At 41.3% G+C, this 6,327-nt stretch overlaps 1 long non-coding RNA gene across 1 annotated transcript; it reads left to right on the forward strand.

The window, feature by feature from the left end:
- Positions 1-1,610: 1,610 nt before the first annotated feature.
- Positions 1,611-5,595, forward strand: LOC129646281 (uncharacterized). The gene is made up of 3 exons (XR_008711820.1): positions 1,611-2,678; positions 3,290-3,416; positions 3,843-5,595. It is a non-coding gene; the product is annotated as an uncharacterized LOC129646281 (long non-coding RNA).
- The last annotated feature ends 732 nt before the right edge of the window (positions 5,596-6,327 follow it).

Genomic DNA, 6,327 nt, shown 5'->3' on the forward strand with positions numbered 1-6,327 from the left:
ATTGGGTGGTTTACTTTTTTGATACTGAGCTACATTAACTATTTGTATATTTTGGAGAGTAATCCCTTATCAGTTACTTTACTTGAAAATGTTTTCTCCCACTCTGAGGACTGTCTTTTCACTTTGCTTATGGTTTCATTTGTTGTGCAAAAGTTTTTATGTTTAATTAGGTCATATTTGTTTATTTTTGTTTTTATTTTCATTACTCTAGAAAGTGGGTCCAAAAAGATATTGCTTCAGTTTATATCAAAATGTGTTCTGCCTATGTTTTCTGCTAAAAGTTTTATAGATCTTCAAGGCTGGTGCCCTTCCATAGAACTACCATATGATCCAGCATACCCACTCTTGAGCATATATCCAGAAGAACCATAATTCCAAAACATACATGCACCCCAATGTTAACTGCAGCATTTTTTACAATAGCCAAGACATGGAAGCAACATAAATATCCATTGACAGAAGAATAGTTGAAGAGGATGTGGTGTATATATTACTCCGCCATAAAAAATTTAAATAATGCCATTTGCAGCAACATGGATGGGCCTAGAGATGATCATACTTAGTGAAGTAAGACAGAGAAGGCAATGGCACCCCACTCCAGTACCCTTGCCTGGAAAATCCCATGGACGGAGGAGCCTGGTGCGCTGCAGTCCATGGGGTCGCGAAGAATCGGACACGACTGAGCAACTTCACTTTCACTTTTCACTTTCATGCATTGGAGAAGGAAATGACAACCCACTCCAGTGTTCTTGCCTGGAGAATCCCAGGGACGGGAGCCTGGTGGGCTGCCATCTATGGGGTCGCACAGAGTCGGACACGACTGAAGCGACTTAGCAGCAGTAGCAGCAGCAGTGAAGTAAGGCAGAGAAAGACAAATATATGATATCACTTATATGTGGAATCCAAAAGGATGATACAAATGAAAAAAAAAAAAAGGATGATACAAATGAACTTATTTACAAAACAGACTCATAGCCTTCAAAAACAAACTTAATTCCCCAATTGTCCAGTTGTTAAGACTCAGCATTTCCACTGCAGAGGTCTCAGTTTTGATCCCTTGTCAGGGAACTAAGATTCTGTGGTTGACCAAAAAAAGAGAGAGAGAAAGAAAAAATGGGAAAAGTTTAAAAACCAAAAGCAAGAAATCCTACAAAGGGGAAAGGTGAGGGGAGGGATAAATTAGGAGGTTGGGATTAACATGCACACTACTCTAGATAAAATAGATGATCGACAAGGACTTACTGTTTAGCATGGGGAACTATACTAAATATTCTATAATAACCTATACGGGAAAAAAATCTGAAAAAGAATGAATGCGTGTATAACTGATCCACTTTGTTGTACGCCTGGAGCTAACACAACATTGTTAAGCAACCATATCCTAATATGAAATAAAAATTAAATAAAAAATAAGCCAGTGGACTCCATTTTGGCAAACTCCAGAACTGTCAGATAATACATCTGTGTTGTTTTAAGCATCTAAATTTGTGGTAATTTGTTAACAACAGCAGTAGGAGATGAATCCAATCACTATAGCTGCTGCCTCGGGCATAGACTCCGGGTGGTGGGCAAAGCAAGAAGACAGAGAATAGTTAAGGGCCACTGTGATAATCCATGCGAGACGTGATGGCAGCTTGGATCAGGGTGAATTAAAACTGTACTTTATAAGGCAGAAAATAAACAAAACCATAGAGTAAAGCTAATTTTTTAAAAAATTCCTACCATGTACCAGGATGTATGCTCAGCCATTTTCATTTTTTAAAATTTAATCCCCACAACAAAATGAGGTAGGTATACTATTGTCTGTGTATCATACATGAGGACTGAAGGGGCTGTCCCCGGCTTACTGAATACAAAGGGGCAGCCAAAATTCAAACTCAGGCTCTGATATACCAAATCTCTCTCGCTTGCCTTTTTGTTCTCCCCTAAGTCCTTAACAAAATTATGTGTAAATGTTCTCGTTTAAGTGGTCCCAGCTGTGCCTCTGAGCATTCTTGAAAGGGTGGGCTGGAGGTGAAGCCAGAATTGCAAGGACCTCTGGGGACAAATGAACCTCAGAACACAGGAGTTAAGGCTATGGGCCGTGGCTCCCTTCCAAGAGGAGTCCTGTCTCCATCATCAACTGCGCAGAATCTGGGCTTCATTGAGCTAAAAAAGCCTTGGGACTCCCTGACAGTTGTAAACAACTAATTAGAATATGGGAAGATAGTTTCTGTGTTTGAAGTTTGTGCAAAGCACTAACCCAGGCATCGCTTTTCTGTCCGAGATACAGCACTACTCAAAGTGCTTGATTGTAAGAGGATAAACGTTGAAACAAGCTTCACGTGTCTACTTTTCTGTGATAATGTGAAATTTGTCTGATTAAGGCTTATTCATGACACTGATTCTGCGGGCCCTTTAGGAATCAGGTTCATTCTACCTCTTTCGATCACGCAGCAGATCTTGCATCTGTAGTTGGGCACCAATGCTGGAACTGGCTGCTCAGCTCAGGGTACGAGGGTTGTGTGGACAAGTTTGGCCTTGGAGGTAGAAGGTTGAGGGCCCATTCTGACCCTTCTGATGAGCGTCACCTACAGCTGACCTCTCTCATCTGTTGCCTCTGCAGCCTCTCTGCAAGAGTTGCTTGGGAAGGTACAGCTGGTTGGGGCTTTGTTCCTAGTTTCTGATCCCACGAGCTGGTGAGATTCGTTGGCTTCCTGTGGATTTCCCTCGGTTTACCTGCTGGTGGATAACCCGGTGATTTTGTGATATGCCCAATCTCTAGGCTGGGCCTGAGTCTGTTCAACCCCTCATTTTTCTAGTGTCATTTTCAGTCTGTGTCCTTCCAGAATAAGAGCATTCTCAGTAGCGTCTCAGTTGTTGGTTTTTTTGTTTGTTTGTTTGTGCTTTTTCATTTGGCTGTGCCAGGTCTCAGCTGCAGCCTGGGGATCTTTCGCTGTGGCATGCAAACTCTTCGTTGCAGATATGGGATCTAGTTCCCTGACCAGGAATCAAACCCAGCCCCCCTGCGTTGGGAGTGCAGAGTCTTAGCCACTGGACCACCAGAGAAGTCCCTCCTTAGTTGTTTTTTAAAAATTTCTCTGGAACAATCAAGCTCGCAGTGGTGTTTCCAGGATGGAAGGTCACTACCCCTTTAGTGAAAGCTGACTGCTGGGCTTAGGCCCTTCAATGGACATGTTTTATGTCACTCTCATAACAGTTCTGCATGGGTAGATATTACTGCTATTCCCAGCAGGGACCTTGGTAAGTGGGGAAGTCATTCTAAATCACATCCTTGATTTTATTATAGAAAAAGCAAAGCTTTCTCCAGGGAACTGGTATCATTTGACTGTGGTGTCGAATTACACAGGAGAGATACATTCTTCCTTCCTGGATAAGGTGTATAGAAAGACTGCTCTTCTAACTTCTTGCTGTAGGTAGGTACCTTGACAGAGAGCAGAAGGAAAAGTTGGCATGAAGTGGGAGTGAGATGGACATTTGTCTACCAAGGAACCAGTGTCTCTAAGGAAAGGAATGCAGAAGGCTTCTGAGCTATGTACGGCAGGCATTCTCTGACCCATTAAGGGAGACCGACTAGAGAGTATACCAAATGGTGAACACATTGCCTGTACATCTCATTTGCTCATTCACAAAATTAGGTAATTATATCCCAAAGGGAGAAAAACTGCAGCATTGAATATACAGTATGCATTCAATGTCACTACAGGTAGCAGATTGAGTTTAACAAGCCATATGGGTTGTAATTGTCTGAGTATGATTAATTCATAATGTTTGTTCATTTTATGCCTTATATTATGATGTGTTATTATTTCATTTAATTACAATGTATGTCCTTTTTCTAGGCATGATCAAGAACCCTTAGGAATTTTGATATTCCCTCAGATAAGAACAAAGAGTGTCTCCGGCTTTCTGGACTTTATCTGGGACTTATTTCTTTCGGTGCAAGTTCCACGAAAAGAGCACCGTGAACTCGGAGCAGATGGTGCATCCGTCCATTGCCGAGCTCCACTTGCAGCCTGAGGAAAACTTTATACCGAAGGTGGAAATAATGGCTTTCTGCTCAGTTTGTTGTAAATTCTAAATGGGGTGATGGAAGGCTGTAATGATCACTGTTGTTCAACGCCTCTGGGCTCCAACATCTGGCGAATGCCTGTACTAGCTGACAGCTGTTAGCCTTGGTATCACAGTGTGCTGCCCAGAGCTTTTGTTCTAAGTAGGCTGGGAATCGGGCTTGAAGCAAGTATCACTAGTTCGTGTATCAAGATGTTAAAGAGAGAGAAAACAATTTTATTTTCAGGATTAATTTCACTATGGTACATTTAGTAAAAACAGAGCCTTTTGCATATTGTTATGGACATGCTGCAGGCTCTTACCCTCAAAACCCAAGATTTTTATTACATTTTTAGCACAAGACTGTAAATTAATATTCTAAGCCATTTAGCCTCTGTCAGAGATAAATCCAAATTGCTAACAAGCACAAGATAAATTTAGGAAAATTGGCTTATGTCCTGAGATCAGGTTTGAAGATGAATCCGTAAAACTTATACAACAGAAAAGAAAACAATTCGCATTTTGGAGATAACAGACTGAACGGGTACCATTAAAAAGTACAGTACTTTGACTTGGAATAAGCAGTTTGTCTATGGTTTTAAAGAATGGAATTTCATAAATTATGCAGGCAAGGTGGTTGGTGTAAATATTTCCTTTACTAAGATTATGCTGCTGCTGCTGCTAAGTCGCTTCAGTCGTGTCCGACTCTGTGTGACCCCATAGATGGCAGCCCACCAGGCTCCCCTGTTCCTGGGATTCTTTAGGCAAGAACACTGGAGTGGGTTGCCATTTCCTTCTCCAAGATTATGCTAAGATACTTCAAACCTAGGTTTTCCGTGACTAATATCATTTAAATAGGAGCAAAATAAAATTTGAAAAGAAAATGATCATGAGGTTTTTTAAATTTTTAATTTTTTATCATTTTTTAATAATTAAAAAGTCTTTTTAATCGCTTTACCCAGATTTATCTCTTTGCACATTTTAAAAACATTGCTACTATATTTAAAGACCAAGGAATTTTTTTTTTTAGAAGTGAAAGCTACTCTGATAAGAATCAGAGAAAGGGAAAGAGAGATATAGAGACAGAGAGAGATTGAGAGGGAGGCAGGCTTGGGTCTTTTGACTATGAATCTGCCATTTCAAGAACCAGAGTGGTTGGTAGAATTATGATCTGAAAAGAGTCAGTCTACAACTATATACTTCCTGTGTGAAAATACACATGAGAAGCTTTTTGTTTTTTGACTTTTTATTTTGTATTGGGATATAGCTCAATTAAGAATACTGGGCTATCAGTTCAGTTCAGTCGCTCAGTCATGTCCGACCTTTGCGACCCCATGAATCTCAGCACACCAGGCCTCCCTGTCCATCATCAACTCTCGGAGTTCACTGAAACTCACTCCATTGAATCAGTGATGCCATCCAGCCATCTCATCCTCTGTCGTCCCCTTCTCTTCCTGTGCCCAATCCCTCCCAGCATCAGAGTCTTTTCCAATGAGTCAACTCTTTGCATGAGGTGGCCAAAGTATTGGAGTTTCAGCTTCAGCATCAGTCCTTCAAATGAACACCCAGGACTGATCTTCTTTAGAATGGACTGGTCTTATCTCCTTGCAGTCCAAGGGACTCTCAAGAGTCTTCTCCAACACCACAGTTCAAAAGCATCAATTCTTCGGCACTCAGCTTTCTTCACAGTCCAACTCTCACATCCATACATGACCACTGGAAACACCATAGCCTTGACTAGACGGACCTTTGTTGGCAGAGTAATGTCTCTGCTTTTTAAATATGCTATCTAGGTTGGTCATAACTTTCCTTCCAAGGAGTAAGCGTCTTTTAATTTCATGGCTGCAGTCACCATCTGCAGTGATTTTGGAGCCCCCCAAAATAAAGTCTGACACTGTTTCCACTGTTTCCCCATCTATTTCCCATCAAGTGATGGGACCAGATACCATGATCTTAGTTTTCTGAATGTTGAGCTTTAAGCCAACTTTTTCACTCTCCTCTTTCATTTTCACCAAGAGGCTTTTTAGTTCCTCTTCACTTTCTGCCATAAGGGTGGTGTCCTCTGCATATCTGAGGTTATGGATATTTCTCCTGGCAATCTTGACTCCAGCTTGTTCTTCTTCCAGCCCAGCGTTTTTCATGATGTACTCTGCATAGAAGTTAAATAAGCAGGGTGACAATATACAGCCTTGACGTACTCCTTTTCCTATTTGGAACCAGTCTGTTGTTCCATGTCCACTTCTAACTGTTGCTTCCTGACCTGCATATAGATTTCTC

Source organism: Bubalus kerabau, chromosome 3 (assembly GCF_029407905.1).
Source record: "Bubalus kerabau isolate K-KA32 ecotype Philippines breed swamp buffalo chromosome 3, PCC_UOA_SB_1v2, whole genome shotgun sequence".
Classification (NCBI taxonomy): Eukaryota; Metazoa; Chordata; class Mammalia; order Artiodactyla; family Bovidae; genus Bubalus; species Bubalus kerabau.